Source organism: Chrysochloris asiatica, unplaced genomic scaffold (assembly GCF_000296735.1).
Source record: "Chrysochloris asiatica unplaced genomic scaffold, ChrAsi1.0 scaffold00013, whole genome shotgun sequence".
In the NCBI taxonomy this organism is placed as follows: Eukaryota; Metazoa; Chordata; class Mammalia; order Afrosoricida; family Chrysochloridae; genus Chrysochloris; species Chrysochloris asiatica.
In genome coordinates, this window is record NW_006408531.1 from 1,778,198 (window position 1) to 1,801,495 (window position 23,298).

The window sequence follows — 23,298 nt, forward strand, 5'->3', positions numbered from 1 at the left end:
AGCAATGGTTAATGTTGATATGACTTCACAAAGCTATGCATGTAGGGCTGCAAAACGTTCCTGGACAAATTCCTCTATCTTTTCATTTTATTTTTCCATGAGCTTTATGAAGCTCCCTCAAATTCCTGAGAAAGGAATGGTAAAGAAACACATGTAAAATGTATAAATGAGGACACAGACTCTGGAGGCAGAGGCAACATCAGTGTGTACATGTACGCATCGCTGAATTTACCAGTATGATAATGTCTCTCAGAATTACCACTACTGAGGCAGGCAGCACAATTGATGAGGTCTAGCCATTTGTTCAATTCTTACTACTTAAGACACGTTTGACCCTTACATTCCAAATCCAGTATTCAGGTTGAAAGTTTCATAAAAACCAAAGTCAAATCCTTGCCATAGACTCGATTCTAGGCTCATACTGACCTGATAGGCCAGAGTAGAACTGCCCCATAGTATAGGAACCATGGTTCGAACTGTCAAACTTTTGGTACTGAGCATGTTAACCACTGCGCCACCAGGGATCCCTATAAAATCAAACTCAATGCCATCAAGTCAATTCTGAATTCATAGCAAACTACATAGGGTTTTTCTAAAACTGTAAATCATTACACTACCAGTCAGCCTCATCTTTGCCCTAAGGAGTGAATGGTGGGCTTGAACTTAAACTTGGAGTTGGCAGCCCATCACCTGACCCATAGTGCAACCAGAACTCCTTACAAGGCTTACAGCATTCCTAACTCTTTGCTCTGACTGATGAACATTAGCCCCAACAACATACTCTGCTATTAGATCCAGAAATCCATGTCATTTTGCAGATCCTTAGCTGCATGTACTATGGAGGCTTCTATACACGAAGGCAGAGAAAGCCACGAAGTCTCAGTTTTAACACCAGTTCAAGCACTAACAAGCTGGTGAACCTAACTCAGCCACCAAACAACCTCTTTCTACCTCACATTTTATTATGAAGGTAAAATAAAGTGTGAAAATGTCCTGAAAACAATAAGGACAATGCAATAACTGGTGCAAATGGTGTGCAATCAGCTGCTAACCTAAAGGTTGGTGATTAAATCTGTCCAGCAGTTCTGCAGATAGAAGGCCTGGGGAACCGCTTTTGTAAAGATTACAGCCAAGAAAATCCTATGCGACAGTTCTACTCTGGGACACAAAGTCTTGCAAAGTTGGGAAAAAAACTGAACAACAGCTAACTACCATGTGAAAGCTACACAGACGAACAGTTCTAGTTCTTGACATTAATAAAGATATTTTATAAATAACAATTGTTTTATCTTCATTTTTTGTAGCGCTGTTGGTTAATGCGCTGGACCACATGGCTGGCGATTCAAGCTCACCAGCCACTCCTTGGAAACCCTATACAGGGTCACTATGGGTCGGAATCGACTCAACAGCACTTAAGAACAACATATATATGTAACAAAATTTGATTCTGAACTTAGAAATATAACAGAAGGAGGGAGTCATCTAGAAATTTCCTGAAAGTTTGCATTATCCCCTTTTCTGACATTTTACCTGTTTTTAAACTAAGTATAATGTTCAGGCAACTAATAATCCATACTACATGCGTTTTCAAAATTCATATACTATAAATGAGAGATGGTATTATAAAGTTGTCTCCAAAGAATCAGTAAAATGGGGCTTATCTGAATCTGGAACCACTCTGCTTTTCAATTCCCAGCTGCCATTCTCCTGAGCAGGGATGGATGGAGTCACAGACACCAGGATTATCTTGCTCACAACAAGCAGTTTCACAGGATGGTGGCGACACATTCCAGAAGCAGAACTTCAAAAGGCAGAGCAAAGGGAAATTCCCACACATGAGAGACTTCCCAACCACTATCTGTAAAACCAAAAGGCAGGTGAGCTCCGTCTCTGGCTACTTCAGATCCTCTTCCTCCAACCAATGAAAATACAGTTCAGCAAATTGGCCACCAAATAACCCGATTCCCTTTCAAGGGGAGTGGAGCAGCTTTTGCCTTAGACATTGAGAAGACACAGGAATGTAGGTAACAATCATGGAAGAAAACCAAATGAGACTGTGAGAACCTGAGAGGGTGTTAGGAAATAGAGATGGAGAGATCTAGATGTTGTTAGTTAGTCTGTCAGAGAGTTGAATCAGCCCCTATAAACTTGTGATCCAAATGGTTCCACTGATCGATTTTTCTGAAGTAGATTGCTAGGTCTTCCTTCCTAGTCTGTCTTCATCTGGAAGCTCCACTGTAACCTGATCAACATCATAGCAATGCATAAGCTCCACTGGCTGACAAATGATGGCTGTTGATGAAGTTCATTGGCCAGGAATTGAACCCTGGTCTCTTGCATAGGAGGCAAGATTTCTACCAGTAAACTACCACTGCCTCATGCAGATATAATAATTACATGTTATTTGTGTGTACATATTAAAAAAAGAATTAAAATATCTGTGTGTTTTGCATCACGTGAATGCTCATCAATTATGTGTAGACAAGAAGCCTCCTAGTAGCCACCTAACTTTGTGTAAGTTACTCAACCTTTCCATGTCTATTTGTTCATCTGTTAGAAGCCAGATGACAGAGGTTCAATACATGGTAAATATTATAATTCATCTTATAACTTCAGTGTTTCAGAGAAATGCCATAAAACATCAACAGCATCTGGAAGGACTGATAAGACCAAAAAGCACTCTTTCCTCGCAGACAGGAATATAAACACAGACTCTGAGCATGAGTACAAATTAATTTCTATTTGTAGAGAAAGAACTTCCCAATACTGATTCAGTAATGTGACAGTCTCTGGGGACGTATCCTATTCAAACACAACTGCCATGCGGAATAATGGCATACATTGTGCTCCGGGAGTACACCATAGGCAAGACATAATTCAACAGCAAACTCATGGGATTCATCCTGAATCAACACTTGTGCTCAATGGAAAAGTGGGACATTTGAGAGTTGGAATTAATTTTCTCTTATTTTTGTTTTGTTTTGTTTTGTTTTCTAAATGAAACCCTCATTTCCTTTCTCTCTTTTATCTGGTTTATTCGTTTGTTTACTGAACAACAAATAGGAGAAAGGGCTCCTATGAAACATTCTGCTGAATACAAACTTGGATGATTCAGTCTGCCTGCCCCCTTCTAGAAGTAAGTCATTCATACAAGGCTGATCATTGCCCTTGACTTCAAAACTTTGGCTGAAATGTTACACACAAGACACACATCCATACTACACACACACTTGACCAATCACTACAGAACACTGTGCATTCCTGACTGACTCCACTTAGGACTGTCCCATCACTAATGGAAAGAAGTCACCTATGCAGATGACAAAACCTTGCTTGCTGAAAGTGAAGAGGATTTGAAGCACTTGATGATGAAGACCAGACTACAGCCTTCAGTGTGGGTTGAACCTCACTGTAAAGAAACCAAATATCTTCACAACTGTACCAATAAATAACATGATGATAAATGGAGAAAAGACTGAAGTTGTCAAAGACTATAATTTGCTTGGATCCACAATCTACACTCATGGGAGCAGCAGTCAAGAAATCAAGCAATGTATTGCATGAGGCAAATCTGCTGCACAAGACCTCTTTAGACTGGTAAAGAGCAGAGGGCTCAGTTTAAGGACTAAAGCGCATCTGACCCAAACCATTATACTTTCAATGGCCTCATATGCATGTGAAAGTTGAACAATAAATAAGGATGACTGGAGAAGAACTGATGCATCTGAATTACGGTGTTAGAGAAAAATATTAAAGGTACCATGTACTGCCAGAAGAACAAACAAATCTGTGTTAGAACTATAGCCACAATGCTCCTTAGAAGCCAGGATGACGAGACTTCATCTCTCATACTTCGGATATGTTATCAAGAGGGGCCAGTTCCTGCAGAAAGACATGATGTCTAGTAAAGTAGAAAGTCCGTGAAAAAGAGAAAGATCCCCAAAGAGATGGACTGGCACAATGGCAGCTGCAATAGATTCAAACATGACAAGTGGAAGGATGGTACAGGCCAGGAAGACTTTCAGTCTGTTGTACACACTCAATGGCACCTAACAACAACAATAACAATAGCATTTTAATCCCTAGTTTGCACATTAGGAAACAAAGGTCTGCCTTAGTTACATGACAAGTGGGAGGCAAAGTCAGGATCTAATACTTCAAGGTAAGTTCTCAAATTCATGTTCATAAAAATTGCACTATATTGCCACTAGACTTATGAAGGCACAGGCTTGTAACATATAGAGAAGGCAATATTTACTTACTGGGGAAAACGATAAGTATATTCAATGACTTTCCAAAGAGTACAAAAAAGAATGCAACATACAGATTACTTCAAAATTACAGGCAACTTAGATTTCAGCTATCAAAATTGGGAGGAGTTCTGGAGTGGCGCTGTGTGTTAATGCGCCAGACTGCAAAGCCGTTTGAACTGCAAGGTTGGCGGTTCAAGCTCACCAGCCACTCCTCGGAAACCCTATACAGGGTCGCCACGGGTCAGAATCGACTCGATGACACTTAACAACAAAAGCATGAAGTGGCTGGCTTACAAGCTTTCAGGAGGGTGATCCATGTCACAACAAAAGAATTCCCAAGGAATCATTTTCCTCTTGTCCAGATGGGTCTGGTGATGATAGAGATAAGATTTTAGGATTCAATTGTGAGTAACTGTTATCAGGACTAATGGTAATTGTCATAATTATAAATGTATAAGAGGTGTAACTAAAAGAGGGCAGCAGTTAATCTGTCATTTCAGAAACAGAGGACCCTTGGACCATCAAAAGGAAAGAACATAAGAGGAGCAAGGGATCCTAAGCAGAAGAGCAGCGACAACAGAGACGGTGGTAGAGGTGATGGCATCGAGAGACAGAGCAGCAGAGGACTGAGACAGGCCGTGTGCCTGCGGGCAGGAGACTGGCTGGCAAAATGTGCCCTTTGGACATTTAAACAAATATATATTTTCAATGTGATATGTGTACATTAAAAAAAAAAAAAAAGAGGTAAATACTGTTAGCTGATGGTGCCCACAGGGGCTTGTAATCATTGCAATGATTTGTTGAATGATATGCCTTATAAACCTTCACTCAATTCACAATAAAAGCTTAAAAAAATTTTTATTTCAAAACTAAAGCTAAGTTTATAAAGCAGGTCTTTGAACTGGTTCAGCCCAGTTCAGTTATGGTCAATAAAATGACACCAGATTGGACTCAAATTTTTAAAATGTAGATGAATTCAAAAGTAAACTAAAGTGGGGAAAATTATATGTTGAAGCCTACTAGAAAGTTAATCTCCCTCTTAGAAAACAAGGGCAGTGTGCCTGTTACGTAACAACCAAATCTCTTGATTGGCTGAGTTGAAACAACTGTGCCCAGCTAAAAGTTGAAAGCCTGCCTTGCTGCTTTAAATGTGTGTTATTCTCCATGTCACTTACTTGTCTGAGTCCCCCATTCCAGGGCTTCAACCTGCAATTTTTCCTACTCCAGTTAGTATTCTTGTTGTTGTTGTTGTGAAGTACCATGGAGTCGGTTCTGACTCATAGTGACCCTGCACAGGGTTTCCGAGGCTGTAAATCTTTACAGGAGCAGAAAGACTTATCTTTCTCCCATGGGACCATGGAACAGCTGGTAGTTTCGAACTGCTGACCTTGAGGTTAGCAGCCCGATTCATAACCACTACGCTACCAGGGATCCTTAGCCAATTTTTGCCATTTTGCTTCATCAGTCATAATTGAACCAGTTCAAATCAGCTCAAAGCCCTGCTCTAAAGCATGTATAATACTTTCTTAGCACAGACTCTGAACCTGGGATCTAATCTGGGAAGCAGTTTGGAAATGTCAGAAGTCATCTTTTAATAAAAATAAAAACGGATTTATCTTCATAGTTAGCCTCATATTTATGTATTTAAATGTTATTTGCTAAGACTTCTCTGACAGAAAGAAAACAGTTTAATAATTCAATTGCACAAATATTTGATGAATACCTCTTTTGTGTTTGACCCTGCAGAAATGCCAAGTTTAGGTCACCCTCTCCAATCACAAGAGAGTGTTTCTATAGTTTTCTCATAAACATAAAATAGTACAAATGAACACTCTTGAACTTGGATGACAGATAAGCCTTGGGTGACATTTAACCTTTAAAAAACAAAAAGGCAACATGGGTATGAGTACAGATGACAAATGCGACAGTCCTATGTGACCAGTGTTAGCCTCTCCTCCCTAGCTCTTTTTTCCACTCTCTTGAAGGCAGGGATCTACCATCCATCTGGCCGCTGCTCACACTGTGTTAGCTTGAGTAGACCAGTATTTAATACACCCAGTGAAGTCCTGGTGTGACACAGCAAGATAAGTAAGATAAGACGGCTAATCACAAGGTCAGCTGTTCAAACCCACCAGCCACACGTCTGAAATCCTATATAGGGTTGATATGAGTCAGAATCGACACAGTGGCACTTAACAACAACAACAGGTTCATCCAGGATATACAGGTTTCTGTAGAGCTTCCAGACAAGAAGGTCTTTTAAAAAAAGGTTTAGAAATAGACTTCCCAAAATTAGCCAATGAAGACCTATCAATCATAACAAAATACTGTCTGATATACTACTGAAAGATGGGTCCCAAGGTTGGGAGGTATTCAAATTACATAGTGGTCACAACACTAATCATAATGATAGTGCAAACTTTCATTCTATTACACACAGGGATGCAATGAATTAGAACCAGCTTGAATTACAACTCAATAAGAATGCCAGTCATAAGCCACCACTGTAAACACAAGGCCCAGCACTAAGATCTACAGCCCCATGGCATGACCCAGAAGAAGGCAAGGGCCTTCCGGAGACAAGGGTTGTAGACACCTACATTCAATGACGGGTCACAGTCAAGCCAGGAAAATGCCAGCTGTCTCTGAAAACTGAAGAGGACACTGACAGGTCAGTTCGAGTCAAATGTGGCCATACAGAAATGTAGGTGTACTGTTGGCAGAACTTGCCTTCAAGGTACATGTAAATAGATGTGAACAAACACCATGGCGAGGATATTCAAAGGGACTTAGGAGCTAGCTCACCTCTGCCAAATTTATACAAAATAACAGATGTAGCAAACACAAACAAGTCTGCCCTAGGATTTACTGAAACCCATTACAAGTAATCAGGGTATAAAAACATATAATGAGAAGCAGGAAAAGACGTCCTACGAACAACAGAACGAAACACTGCCCAGTCCTGTGCCATCCTCACAGCTGTTTTCTGCTTAAGTTCCTGCCACTGTGTCAATCCATCTTATTGGAGGTCCTCCTCTTTTTCACTGACCTTCCACTCTACCAAGTGTGATGTCTTTCCTCAGGGACTGGTCCCTCCTGATAACATATTCAAAGAATGAAATATGAAGTCTCACCAGCCATCCTGACTTCTGAGGAGCATTTTGGCTGTACTTCTTGCAACACAGATTTATTTGTTCTTCTGGCAGTCCATTGTTGTTAAGTTCCATTGAATCAGTGCCAACTCATAGTGACCCTGTATACTGAGGAGCAGGTGGTGGGTTTAAACCTCCATGAGTCCTGGTGTGGTGCTGTAGGATACCCACTGGACTGCTTTTTTAAAAAAAAATATTTAACCACAGTAACCAGATGAAATTAATTTTGTAAGCATAATGTTTGGGATCAAACTCCAAAATAATAATAGTCAAGCTGAATGGGAAAAAAAAAAAAGTTCACGTAAGTATAGACAAAAACTATCTAGAAGTTGGAGTTTATGATCATGGGGTACATTTTTTATTGTTTGCTTTTTAGAGGTATCAGTGAATAGACATAAATTTAAATACTATTTTAAGAAACTTCATGAACGGTTATGGCTTCTAAAACAATTAATTGAGTGGCACATATTCATGAAAGTAAATCAATAGTGTACCCAATGTGTAACACTCTAAATTCAAACCTCTAACATAGATGCTATCTACCATCAAACAATACTAAAAAGAGGACTGAACATCTACTGGTAGGAAAAGGGTTCTGGCTGATTTTTTCTACTTCCATTCTAAATCTCTAAATCATTTTTAAATGTCACAAAACTTCTTAGCTGTAAGGATGGTGAAACTTTGTCTCATGTAGTTTGGATGTGTTACCAGGTAGGCCCACTCCCAGGAGAGGGTCAGTGTAAAAGAGGAAAATCCTCAAGGAGAGGGATTACCACAGTGGGGTCCCACATACAACAACTGTGAGGATGGAGCGGACCAGGAAGCATGTTGTACATCAGGTCACCAAAAATTGGAACCAACTTTCTGGCACCTAACAAAAACCATATTGCAGGCTTAACAGTGTGTGGTAATATAAACACACCTTCCATATGCACTGGAAAGCCAAGAAATTCATGTGGCTCACTTTGTTGCAATACGTGTTTAATTGCAGTTGTCTGCAATCGAACCCACCATATCGTCGAGATATGTCTGTAATGCCACCAAACAATTTGTGTGGAAATTGTCAAATGGGAACCTAACTTGCTACGTAAACTTTTACTAAAAACTCAATAAAGTTATATTTTAAAAATACTACTAAAACAGCATCCCATGCTATCTGTTAAGAACACATCTAAATAGATCTTTAAATCAAAACTGCAAAAAAATGATCCACAAATTTCCTTTTATGTTGCATCAAATTAAATTTCAAGTTTGGAATGGAAATTTATTTGAAAACTTGGCACTTTTTTGTCTTAGAAAGATTCAAAAAATAAAAGCCAAATTTGCACAAACTGAAATTGACCTTGTTTAATTTGACATATTCTCTACCTAACCTTTGGATGGAGTTCTGGTGTGGCGCCATAGTACTTGACCATAAGGTCGGTTTGGACTGCAACGTTGCCAGTTCAAACTCACCAGCCGCTCCTCAGAAGCCTGTACAGGGTTGCTATGAGCCTGAACTGACTCAACGGCACTTAACAACCACCACAAACTTAACCTTTACTTGTTAAGCCTCTTTTGAGCATGGCCTCACCAAACAGACAGAAGAGTTGCTACAACTTGCATGTTCTCAGCTCTGCCAGATGAGCTCTGAAAGTTAGCCAAAGAAAATGCAAGTTCAAAGTCAGAACAAATTTCCCAAAAGTAAAGCAATGAGGACTTCCCTGCCTCTCCTGGGAGATGAACATATGAGCAATCAACCCAGAGGTTCTTCGTAAACAAAAGATTCAAGTGTTACAAACCACATGATAAGATAAAGTGGCCAAATGAGGCATGCTATCTTCCATTTTTGTGGAATTATATGTATATGTAGGTAGCACAACCACAGATAACACAAGTTGGGGGTAAGTGACAGGTGTTTATTTGTTGTTGCTGTTCAGTGCCGTGGAGGTGGCTCCGACTTATAGCGACACTGTAGAGATTCCAAGGAGTGACTAGTGGGTTTGAACACCTGACCTTGTGGTTTGCAGTCCAGTGCTGATCCTACAGCAACTCACCAAGAAGTGTTTACTTAGCCCTGCTAAATAATTATAATCTCCTCTAAAGCTTCACAGTAATATCACAATATTCCTCAGCAATGTGAGGCAGAGAATTACCATCAAATGTGTTTGATGGCTCATGGAAGGAAAATCAACTAACCTGAAAAAAGTTTGTTTAATAATTTGCCAGAAGTCATAAATTAGTGGGCAGTATGTCCAGGAATACATGTTTAATTTCTTAAGTCTTAGCTCCTTCAGTTTGTCTTCTGAGCTCTTCATAACTATTCAAGATCCAACAATCCTATGGTATTATACACTGAGTGTCTTTTCAGGATACTCAAGCTCCAAAACCTCCAAAACCTTGTGTTCTCTGGGAAATATTACTCAGAATCTACAGCAAACAGAGTATCTATTTATTGTGGGTGCTCTCTCAGCTACTGTGTTTTTCCAAATACAATGAAAAATTAGAACGTGGTTTTAAGCCTGTATTATTCAGTATTGTGAAGCTCTTCACCATGCATAATCTCTTATCAAGGAAGACATGGGACCAATTTTCAATTTTAGATCTTATTGTTCTTCACTGTGATGGGAAAAAGTGATCCTATGTGAAGAATCTGTGTCAGAGAATTAAGGGAATCCATCAAATGACTTTAAATCCAAATGGTTATTTAACAACTTTTCCAGTACAACTCTAACGAACCAAGCAAATAGGAAAAGTTTACATAGTTGGATTTGTCTGTTTATTTATTTCTGGTGAATAAAGACAGCAAAAACCCTGATGCATAATGTAGTTTATGTTTTTGCCTTCAATTTCACACTCTACTCCTCTATTTTTCCAACATGACGATCTCTAGTTGGGTTTTTGATATATACTATGTGGTATACTAAATGCATATTTGTGTTACTGTCTTTCTGTAACTTATTCATCCTATAAATACCACACTGAACACAACAGATGCTGAACACAATAGATGTTTCCTGCAGCCGTGACTTACTACAATCTAGTGAGGAAACAGGCAAATATTTTTGGATGCAGTGATTTAAATTACTATTATGCTAAGAGCTTCAGACAGACAGTAACACTTTGAGAATATAAATCTTATGGATCCAAGTCTGGAAATTCGGAAAAGGAACCCTTGAGGAAGTGATATTTAGTTAAGACAAGAGGAGAAATTAGAGTTGGCCAAGAAAAGATGAAGAGAGGAACATGGGGGAAGGCTGTAGGGAAGCACATAGGGGTGGGAAGCCAAGACCAATCTGGCTAGAACATAATGAAGGAAGAGTAGAGGAAGATGAAATTGAGGGTGGGGATACGGGAGCAAGTACTTAGTACCTTAACAGACAAGAATGAACACTGGGCAGTAACTGACAAGACCTTACAGAAGAGAAAGAGATATTACGTTCTAAAATGACTTTAGCCACCCAGTAGAAAGTGGAAGGTAGGAAAAAGAAGAGAGAATAGATAGGAAGAGCCGTGGCACTGTAGGCTAAGCATTGACCACAATGTCAGTTTGAACCACTAGGTCGGAGGTTCAAACTCACCAGCCACTCACAGGGTCACTATGAGTTGGAACGAACTTGAAGAGAACTTACCAACAACAACCCTGAAGAGAATGGAAGGTGGGATGAAGAAGATAGCATAGAAAGGAAGAGCTAGTTGGCACATTATTATATTGGTTCAGGTGTTAAAAGACAATTTTAAAAAAAAAAAAAAAGGTAAAACCATCTCTCTCATGTAAATATGAAATATACAGGTGTCAGAGACTTCAATTCATTAACTAACAAGTGAACCAGTAAGGTGTAATAAAGAGTTCCAAAGAGAATACAGAGAACCACTAATTTATATGCATTAAAGAAAGCGGAAATAGCTTTACAACTGGAAAAAGCAGTCTATCCAAGAGACAATCAGAATTGCATTCCAACTAATTTACATTTTCTAAATAAGAATAATTTGCATTATTACCAGTTTTTCACAACACAGTTGGGGTCCCTAAGAGGTGCATACAGTTAAATCACCTGCGTGCTAACCAGAAGGGTGGGAGGCTTGAGTCTACCCAGAGGCACCTAGGAAGAAAAGCCTGGAATCCACTTTCAAAGAAGCCATTGAAAACCCTATGGCGCCCAGTTCTACTTTGACATATAGGGTGTCACCTTGAGAGTAGATTCCACAACGGTTCTTGGTTGGTTTGTTCTCTTGCTTCCTTTAAGTATCTCAAAGATAATGAAGCAAAGAAATAAGCAGCGTGATTGAGCTAGACAGGGTACCCACTAATTTGCTTTTGCCCATTTTACAGTCTTCCCCAATTTCCCTAACATACATAATAGTGTCTGAGAATAGGAGGTATCGGTAAATACAGAGAGAAGTGAACCATCGTGAGTATCTGTAGATCAAGCATATAGTTACTAGATTCATCAGGACTTGGAATTTCATTCAGACATGGGGTGGGTACAGGGACCAAAAGGAAAATGTCTAGGAAAGTGTCTATTTACTGTTCCTAAACGACAAAAGATACCATCAGCATCTGTTTGGATCTCTCTGTAGAGCAGCCCACACCACAGAGACACTTCAGAACCGTGGCTAATTACATTCTAAATCTGATTGCAAGGTCGGTTTGAAACACAAGGTCTGCAGTTCAAACTCACCAGATGCTCCTAAGAAACCCTATACACAGTCGCAATGAATCGGAACCAATTTAACGGCACTTAACATCAACAACATACCAAAGGACTGGAGTCCTGGTGTGGTGCTGTAGGCTAATACACAAGACTGCAAGGTCAGGCTGAACCACAAGGTCGGTGGTACAAGCTCACCAGCCACTCCTTGGAAACCCTATACATGGTTGCTATTAGTCAGAACTGACTCGAGGGCGCTTAACAACAACAACAATAAACCAAAGGATGAATCCTAGTGCAGTGTTTTAGGATAAGCACTGGACTGCTAAATGCAAGGTAGGTGGTTTAAACCCACCAGCCATTCCTTGAGAACCCTATACAGGGTCGTTATCAGTCAGAACTAACTCAACAGTGCTTAGCAACAACAACATACCAAAGAGCAGAAGGAGCTCAGTGGCTCTGTAAGATAAGCACTGGACTGCAAGCCCCTCCTAAGGAGAAAGATGAGGTTTTCTGCTTCTACAACGATTTACAGCTTTAGAAACCCTACACAGGGTTACCATGAGTTGAAATTGATTTGATAGTGTGAGGCCCTGTGGATTAACGCACTAGACTGAAAGCCGTTTGAATTGCAAAATCAGTGGTTCAAGCTGACCAGCTGCTCCTCGGAAACCCTATACCAAAAGAAAAGGAAACAAAATTCATCATTTTTAACTGTTTTGTGCTAGCCTAGTATTGGTGTGGAGTCCTGGTGTGGAGCTGCGGGTTAATGTGCCAGATTGCAAAGTCATTTGAACCACAAGGTCAGTGGTTTTAGCTGCTCCTTGGAAATCCTATACAGGGTCGCTATGGGTCGGAATCGACTCGACGGCACTTAACAACAACAAAGTATTGGTGTGGCACTGTGGGTTAATACGCTGGAACACAAGGTCAGTTTGAACTGCAAGGTCAGCGGTTCAAGCTTACAAGCTGCTCCTCAGAAACCCTATATAGGGTCACTATGAGTCAGGATCAACTCGACAGCACACACCAACAGGAATACACAGTTATCCAGCCAAATTATCCCTTGGTTCTTCTTCCAAGACAGATTTGTTCATTTTTCTAGCAGTGTATGGTATTTTCAATATTCTTTACCAACATGGTAATTCAAAGGCATTAATTTTTCTGTTTTCATTCTTCCCTGGCTACTTTTCACATACACGTCATGTAATTGAAAACACTAGGACCTGAGCCAGGACCATCTTAGTTCTCAAAATGACATCTTTCATCTGTCAACGCTTTAAAAACATCCTTGACATCAGGTTTGCACAATGCAGTATTTCATTTGATTTGACTGTTGCTTCCTTGGGCGTTGATTGTGGATCCGAGTAAAATGAAATCCTTGACAATTTCAATATTTTCTCTGTTACTCATGATGATGCTTACTGGTTAAGCCATGAGGGTTTTCTTTTTCCTTATATTGACCAGTAATCTATACTGGATATTGTTGTCTTTGATATTCATCATTAAGTAAGTGTTTTAAGTTTTTTCCATTTTCAGCAAGCAAAGCCCTGTCATCTGCACATCACAAGTTGTCTAAGAGCTTTTCTCAAATCCTGATGCCAAATTCTTTATATAGTCCAGCTGCTTAGATTACTTGTTTATCATATATATTGAATAAGAATGGCGATGGATACAATCCTGATATACACCTTGTCTGATTTTATATCATACAGTATTCCTTTTTTCTCTTTCAAATGACTGCTACTTGGTCTAGGTACAGATTCCACAATGAACACAATTGGAAATAGTGATGTGAAAATGCTCCTTAGAACTGGCCTCTCCTGATAACATATCCAAAGTATGTAAGACAATGTCTCATCTACCATCTATGACCAATGGGGTTCCATTTATTTTTGAAAATAAAGTCTTTTTGGAACATAAAAAAGAAAAAGAAAATGCTCCTTAGAGACAGAAAAATGAAACTTTGTCTTACATACATTGGACATGTTATCAAGAGGGACCAACCCCTGGACCAGGACATCATGCCTGGTAAAATAGCAGGCGAGTGAAAAAGAGAAAGATTCTCAATGAGATGGATGACCATTATTGTTGTTAGGTGCCATTGAGTCGACACCAAATCACAACTGAACGAAGCACTGCCCAGTCCTGGGACAACCTCATAATTGTTGCTACGCCTGAGCCCATTACTGCTGCCACTATGCCAATCTATCTCACTAGCAGTCTTCCTTTTTTATCTCCAAGCCTCCACTTTACCAAACATGATATCCTTCTACAGGACTGGGCCCTCCTGACAATATGTTCGAAGCATGAGAGATGAAGTCCGGTCATCCTGGCTTCCAAGGAACATTGTAGCTATACTTCCTCCAACACAGATCGGTTTATTCTTTTGGCAGTCCATGGTACTTTCAATATCCTCCTCCAGCACCATAACTCAAATGCATCCATTTTTCTACAGTCTTCCATATTCACGATCCAATTAGAGCATGCATATGAGGTTATTGAAAATACCATGGCTTGGGCGAAACTTAGTCTTCAAACTTACATCATTGCTCTTTAACAATTTAAAGAGGTCATGTGCAGCAGATTTGCCCAATGAAACACATCGTTTGATTTCTTGAATGCTGCTTCCATGATTGTTGATGGAGATTCAAGCAAAATAAAGTCGTTGACAACTTTAATCTTTGCTCCATTTATATGAATGTTGTTTATTGGTCCAGCGGGTGAGGATTTTTGTTTTCTTTACATTAAGATGCAACCTACACCAAATTCTGTCATCTTTGATCTTCATCAGTAAGTATTTTAAGTCCTCTTCATTTTCAGCAAGCAAAGTTGTGTCATCTGTATATCACAAGTTGTTAATGAGTCTTCCTCCAATCCTGATGCCACGTTGATCTTCATATATCCACCTTCTCGGATTATTTGCTCAGCATACAGGCTGAATAATTATGGTGAAAGAATACAACCCTATTGCATACCTATCCTAATTTTAAACCATTCGGTGTTCCCTTGCTCTTTGAACAACTGCCTCTTGGTCCATGTATAGATTCCTCATGAACACAATTAAGTGTTCCAGAATACTCATACTTCGCAATGCTGTCCATAGTTTGTCATGATCCACTAAATTGAAAGCCTTTGAGTAGTCAATAAAGCACCGATTAATATTTTTCTGGTATTCTCTGCTTTCAGCCAAGATCAATCTGACAACAACAATAATATCTCTTATTCCACACCCTCTTCTGAATCTGGCTTGAACCTCTGGAAGTTCTCTGTCAATATATGCTTGTAGCCATTTTTGTATTACTTTTAGTAAACCTTCACTCACATGACATATCAATGATACTGTCCGATGATTTCCACAATCCATTGAGTCACTTCTTTTTGGAATGGGCACAATTACAGATCTCTTCCAGTCAGTTGGCCAAGTAGTTGTCTTCCAAATTTCTTGGCATAGATAAGTGAGTGCCTCCAATGCTGAATCAGTTAGTGAAAAGATTTCAATTTGTACTGTATCTACTCTGAGTTCCTTGTTCTTTGCCAATGCCTTCAATTCAGCTTGGTGTTCTTCCTTCAGGATCATTGGCCATTGATCTTATGCTACTTCTTGAAATGGTTGAACATCAACCATTTCTTTTGGTACAGTGACTCTGTGTATTCCTCCCATCTTCTTTTGATGCTTTCTTCATCATTCAGTATTTTACTCATAGAATCTTTCAATACTGAAAGTGGAGGCTTGAATTTTTTCTTCATTTCCCTCAGTTTGAGAAATGCTGAGCGTGTTCTTCCCTTTGGGTTTTCTGACTCCAAGTCTTTACATATTTTGTTGTAATATTTTACTCTGTCCTCTCGGGCTGCCTTTTGAAATTTTCTGTTCAGTTGTTTTGCCTCTTCCTGTCTTCCTTTTGTTTAAACCTCTCTACACTGGAGAGCAAGTTTTCAAATCTCTTTTGATATCTATTTTGGACCTTTTTCTTCCTTCCTCTATGATGTTCTTAATGTCATTCCTTCACGATGTTCTTGATGTCATCTTCTGGTCTTCAGTCCTTAGTGTTTAATGTATCAAATCTGTTCTTTAGATGATCTCTAAATTCAGGTGAGATATATTCAAGGTCATATTTTGACTCTCATGGACTTGTTTTACATTTTCTTCAGCTTCAGCATGAACTTGCATAGGAGACATTGATAGTCCACTCTAGAGTCTGCCCCTGGCTTTGATTTGCCTGATGATATGGAGCTTTCCCACTGTCTCTTTCCACAGATGTAATCAATTCAATTTCTGTTTTCCATCTGGCAAGGTCCATGTGTATAGGTGCCTTTTATGTTGTTTAAAAATGGTATTTGCATTGAAGAAGCCATTTGTCTTGCAAAAGTCTATCATGCGTTCTCCAGCTACAATTTCTATCACCATGGTCTTATTTTCCAACTACTGATCGTTCCTCTTTGTCTCCAACCTTTGCATTCCAGTCACCAATAATTATCGATACAATTTGATTGCATGTTTGATCAATTTTAGACTGAAGAAGTTGGTTGTTGTTGCTGCTGCTAAGTCCCATGGAGTCAGTTCCCACCCATAGCAACCCTGTACAGGATTTCCGAGGAGCAGTCCGTGAGCTTGAACTGCCAAGCTTGCGATTCAAACCAACTTTGCAGTACAGTGCATTAACCCACAGTGTTACACCAAGACTCCGAAGAAGTTGATAGAATTCTTCAATTCCATCATCACTGGCTTTAGTGGTCAGTATATAAATTTGAATAATAGTGGCATTAACTGGTCTTCTTTGTAGACTTACAGATATTATCCTATCACAGACAGCATTGTACTTCAAGACAGATTGATATGACGCCATTCCTCTTCAATTTGTCATTCCCAGCATAGTAAACCATGTAATTGTGAGATTCAAAGTGACCAAAACCAGTCCATTTCAACTCACTAATGCCTAGGATTATCAATGTTTATGCATTCCATTTCACTTTTGACAATTTCCAATTTTCTTAGATTCATACTTGGTACAGTCCATGTTCCAAGTATTAATGGATATTTACAACTGTTTCACTTCATTTTGAGTTGTGCACCATTAGCAAATGATGGTCCCCGAGGGCTTTACTGCATTTGCATCACATGGACAACTCCACTTTGAGGAGGCATCTCTTCCCCAGTCGCATTTTGAGTGCTTTCATCCTGTGATGCTCATCTTTTGGCACTACATCTCACAATATTCTGGTGCTCTTTATCATGTTTCAGTATTCAATATTCTGATGCTGACAGTATGTCACTGCTATTTATAAGGTTTTCAGTGACTAAATATTCAGAAGTAGTCTATCTCTCCTTCTTCCTAATCTGTCTTCCTCTGGGAACTCACCTGAAACCAGTCCACCGTGGGTGACCCTGATGGTATTTAAAATATCCATGGCAAAGCTTCCAGAATCCCAGCAACACGCAAGCCACCGCAGTACGACAAACTGACAGACGAGTGGTGGGTTAACACAGTAGCTGCAATAATAGACTCAAACTCAGAAATGATTGTGAGGCTGGTGCACGACCAGGGAATGTTTCATTCTGCTGTACACTATGAATCAGAACTGACACTATGGCACCTAACAACAACACTGGTTAAGCTAAGGTGCCTAGCAGATCAGTGGTTAAGTGCTCAACTGCTACCCGACAAGTCAGTAGTTTGAATTCATCAACCATTCATTAGTACGATGTAGGACTTCTGCCTCTATAAAGATTGTTGTTGTTGTTATGTGCCGTGGAGTCGGTTCCAACTCATAGCGACCCTGTACAGGGTTTCCAAGGCTGTAAATCTTTACGGGAGCAGAAAGCCTCATCTTTCTCCCACAGAACAGGTGGTAGTTTCGAACTGCGCCTTGCAGTTTGGAGCCCGATTAGTAACCACTATGCTACCAGAGCTGATTACAACCTATCAAATGCTATGGGGTAGTTCTAGCCTGTCTTATATGGTTGCTATGAATCAGAATCAATTCAAGAGCAATAAGTATTATTTAGTTTAATGAAGACATCAGGGGATATTTTTGGCTTAAGATTTAAAGATTATCTGCCCACCTTAACTACTGGGAAATTTCTTGAGAGATTTCAGGTATATAACCAGTGAGAATGGTTAGAAAGTAACCCAGAAAAACCCAGTGCCATTTAGCTGATTCCAGTTCATGTTGTTTTTAAGTGCTGTCAAGTCAGTGCAGGCTCACAGAAACCCTGTGTAGGCTTTTCAAGTATCCCCTGGTGGGTTGGAACTGCCAACCTTGCAGGTAAACATTCCAGTGCTTACCCTACACACTAGGACTCACAGTGACCCTATGTAGGGTTTCCAAGACTGTAAATCTTTACAGGAGCAGACAGCCTTATCTTTTGTTCATAGAGTGGCATGGGTTTGAACCACTGACCTGGCAGCTAGCAGAAGCTAAGGACAATTATAGTGAGGGTATTTTTAAAGTGCAAAGCAAATGAGTACTTTGGAGTAATCAACAGTAATCAGTAATGGCTTCAAGTAAGGTTCTGCCTCTAAACTTCAATGTGCTCTATACCTCAAAATAAAACAGTTCTGCTGGGTCTCGCTCTAGTTCAACAGTCTAGGATGTGCTGCCAAGGGAATGTCTTACCTGAACCAAATTCATAGCAATACTGTTAAGGTTAAACATGTCCAGTTATTCCCTCTCAACTGTCATCTCTCTTCTGCTGTACACCCACCCTCCAAACCATTTGGTGCTGTCTACTTCTCTCTACTCTCATCATCAAGTTCAAAAGTACTTCAGCAAGCTTCAAATGTTCCCTAATTAAAGCTACAATGTTTTCAACCTGATCTTCAATATCAGTTCAAAGGCAATCTTTCCCAATCTAAACTAAGCTGCTAAAAACTGTAATAACTTGTGCTATCTGTAGAATGACTGTGCTAACCCTATGATGGTTAAGTTCATGTGTGCATTTATCTAGGCTACAGTTCCCAGGGATTTGGAAAAACCCTAGTCTAGTTGCTGTTCTATATAATATCAGGTAGTGCACTCAATCAATCTGTTGAAAAGGGTGTTTCCTTAGGATATCTTCTGCTTCCAGACAATCATTAGATGTTTCGGCAGAATTCACTCTCCCTCTTCACTATGCATTCCGTCCCCTGACCAACAGATCTTGGGATGCAAACACGAGGAGTCTCCAGTCTACCACCTGACCTGTAAATTTTGGGCTTTCCAGCCCTCACAATATCATGAATCAAACTCTTGAAATATGTATATATATCTTTGGTTCTGTTTCCCAAGAAAACCTTAAGACATCCCCAATAATAACTGAAATGGATAATCGTATACATACGAGTACTTCTGAGGTCACTGAATAAAGCATAGCATTTCCAGACTGAAACTATGGTACCTAAATAGGGTCACATGCAGATGAATACTTTAAAGATTTTGAATAATGTCAAGCCCAAGCTGTAGATGTTACCTGTACCTCTAGAACAGAACAAATTTTAAATTTCATCTTTTAAAACGCCTCCATCTGCTTTGGGATAATCTTAAATGTACCACCAATTACGTAAGTACCATTTACATTCCTGATCCTGCTGTCAAAATCAGTGTTCACATTCCTAACAGGCTCAGAAGCAAGATAAACTATCCCTCAAGGAAAAAAAAAACTTGGCAAAAACTACGAAAACACTGCAATCAAATAATCAACTATAAATACTGGGATCAGAGCAATTTTTAAATTGGGCTATTACTCAAAGTCATCATAAAACAGCCTCATTTTTTTTCCTCAAATAAATGCTAGGTTTATTTTTCTCACATTTACACCCATCTCTAATAGGAAATTTTGAAAAATAACTCAGTTAAAATAGCTTTAATACTACCTAAAAGAGTACCAACAAGAAAACCTCCCAGCGAGATGGCTTGGCCAGGTGGCAGCACTGATGGACTCAAGTGTGGCAGTGGTAGTGAGGTTGGCCCAGGATCAGACTTTGTTTCATTCTGCTGGGCATGGGGTCACTATGAGTCAGTTCTGACTCAATGGCACCTGACAACAACAACAACAAGAAAAGACTACCAGGTATTTCTTTAAGAAACCTCTACTTTTCATATTTCTATAGTTGATCTCATAGTTTATTAGAGGGAGTCCCTGATGGTACAAATGGTTAATGCACATGGCTGCTTCTCAAAATTTTGGAAGTACAAGTTTACCAAGAGGCACCTCAGAAGAAAGGCTTGATGATCTACTTCTGAAAAATCAGCCATTAAAACCACATGGAGCACATTTATACTCTGACACATGCGGAATCACCATCTGCCAGAATAAACTAGGCATACAAATTATATGTATCTGTGTTTATAGATGTATGTGTGTATATATGCATTTGTGTATACACACACACACAAGGAGGCTTCAAAAGTTCATGGAAAAACTCCATTTTCTTTTCATTCCATTTTCTGCTAACTTTCAGAATCACCTTCCACTTTGTGTGTATGTGTGTATTAACTTAAAGTGTTCTTCCCAATCCAATTATAATGGGCAAAATTCCAACTTCAATAACCAATGATCTTTAAGGGAAAATGAGGAATACTTATGCAAAGAGCCCACTGGGTAGGTGAGCATCATTAGCTATATCCACAAGAACAAAATGCACTGAATATTTTTGCACAAGGTAAAAATGTGCCTGAATAGTGATCATTTAACTATTTAAAATTAAATTGTGATCTTATTTTAGCTAAGTGAACACAAAGAAAAATTTAGTTGATGTATTCATTGCCTAAAACCCAGGAATCAAGGAGCCAAAACCAGCAAACCATTAGGTTAAGTGTCCAGTGAATGTTAGGTCAAAATAAAGAGCACCACATGAAGTAAAAACACCAGAATTTCCATTTAAATTTATTATAGAGGAAAATTCTATTTTTCCCATGTGCATCCTCATAAGACTTCTGTTAGGGCACACTTCACAGTAGAAAGTCACTGCACTTCCACCCAAACTTCCTGAGTCTGAATGAGGCAGTTGAGTCATTTTACAGAATTTAAAGTCTCAGTTACCTTTGAGAATCGAGCATTTATCCATTTGGTAAACGTTTTCTTCTGCACATCATTGTGTTCATCTGTAGGAGGGAATAGAAGAAACGAAAGTATTACACAATCTACACCTTTAGGATAAAGTGCATTCAATAAGATGACCCTCATCCTACGGTGGGTAACACACTGCTAAATTGTAGAGCTCATGAGACACAATTGTCCACAGTTACTGAAGACTGTGGGGGCTGAAGAGCTCTTCATTTCTGGAGCTGGCTAACGCCTACTGACGGAGGCTCAGGCACCTTCCGCAAGAGATCTAGTTGGGGCTAACAACAGCATACTGTAGCCAGTTTGTGAGACGGTGATTAAGCCTTACTTTCTAAATATTACTCATCACACTTTTTATTGCCTTTTGTGGTTTTGAGTAAATTTTCAGTATGATGAAAATGCTATCATGCTTAAAACACACATTGCAGTGATCCAATTAAAACTAAGAAATTCATGATTTGCCTCTTTTTCACACAGGTCCAGCATATTTTCAGTCAACTCTTTAGCCCGCTTTTCCTGTAGGAAGACTGGCATGGCACGGATTTTATGATCTAAACTTTTTATCAAGAAAGCAAGCAGAGGACTTTAGAAAAATCAACATTATGGTTTAGATAACTAACTCATTTTCTAAACTACAACAAATGATGCAGATCTTTTTTAAAAAAATTGTTGATGGCAAAACAAGACCTGAGGAGGACCAGTGTGGCGCTGTGGGGTAAAGCACTGGACCACGAGGTCTGTTGGAACGAAAGGCTAGTGGTTCAAGCTCACCAGCCATCCCTTGGGGATCCTATACAGGGTCACTGTGAGTCGGAACCAACTTAACCTAAGGAATCCTGGTGTGGCACTGTAGGATAAGCACTGGACCGCAAGGTCAATTTGAACTGCAAGGTTCAAATCACTATGAGTCGTAACTAAATTGACACAATGTAACAACAACAAGGAAGCCATGTTGCATAATAAAAAAAAGCAAAGAGAAGGAAGGGGACTGGCACTTCCTGGACCAGGAAGCTCAGGTAGGGCTCCGGGGAAAAGGGGCGGAATCACACATAGGAAACCTCTGTCTAGCAGACAGACAGCCCTTGAACAAACATAAGATCTTATATTTCAACATTCTGAACTCGTTTTTTTAAAAGATCAAATTGCTGAGGAATTACAGGCATTTTTGAGCTTATGCCTGCCTGCATGCGGCTCCCTCTTCCGTGCCCACGAGTTCCTCTGCCCCCTGCAGACCTTGAAATGCAGGGCTAGAGCAACCCCACTTAAAAGGCTCCATTTCCAGATAAAAGGAAGCATAAAGTAACAAAGCTGAACAAATAGAGAGGGATATTGGCGTGGATATCAGGAAATTCGGGGTACCCACGGTACAGAGAGACTGAGAGAGGCATCTTTTACATCATCAAATACGGACACTACCTCCCTGCAGCCATTACCACCAGCCCTCTACTGCCCCGGCCTAGACCTCTGCCAAGCCGCCGAGGCTCAGAAACGCCCAAGGCACAGGCCCGCCCACTGAGGCCAAGGCCCTCCCAAGGTCCAGACACTCCCACTGAGGCCAAGGCCGTCCCTGAGGCCCAACCCGCACACAGACTGGTCACAAAGGCCCAGGCCCAACCAAGGCCCGGTCGCCACCGAGGTCCAGGGCCCCCAAGGCCCAACCCACCGCATAGCCCGGTCGCCAAGGCCCAGTGCCCCTGAGACCCAATCCACCCTCAGCCCAGTCCCCGAGGCACAGGCCCCCCGAGGCACAATCCGCCCAACCAGCCCGCTGAGGCCCAAGCCACCTGAGGCCCAAACTGCCCGACCGAGGCGCAAACCATCCGCCCGAGGCCCAAACCACCCGCTCGAGGACCAACCCTCCTGCAGCCGGGTCACTGACGCCCAGGCCCCCAGAGGCCCAAACTGCCTGCCCTAGGCTCAAACCACCCGCCCGAGGCTCAAACGGCCTGCCGCCGAGGCCCAGGCCCAACTGAGGCCCAAAAAAAGTTACTCTGAGTTAAGCAATAAGGAGAGTGAAAAGGGAAGACCGCATCCTGATCACATATTCCTGGAGGTAATCAGAAAACATAAAAAATTACCAAAACACACACTTAATTAATTATTAGGACCACAGATAAACATTAAACATGTCCAGGAAGCAAAAGCAGATGACCATATCGGCACATGTCCAGAAAAAAGATAAAATATCTGAGACAAATGAACCAGAAGTAGACCTT

At 40.3% G+C, this 23,298-nt stretch overlaps 1 protein-coding gene across 1 annotated transcript in view; it reads right to left on the reverse strand.

Annotated features, from left to right (window-relative positions):
- The window catches only part of UTRN (utrophin), a 574,637-nt gene extending 553,520 nt beyond the window's left edge, over nt 1–21,117 (reverse strand). Inside the window, exon 1 of the mRNA XM_006834702.1 lies at nt 21,059–21,117. The gene's annotated coding sequence lies outside the window, so the exon portion shown is untranslated. The remainder of the gene's footprint in view (nt 1–21,058) is intronic.
- Nucleotides 21,118–23,298: the final 2,181 nt, after the last annotated feature.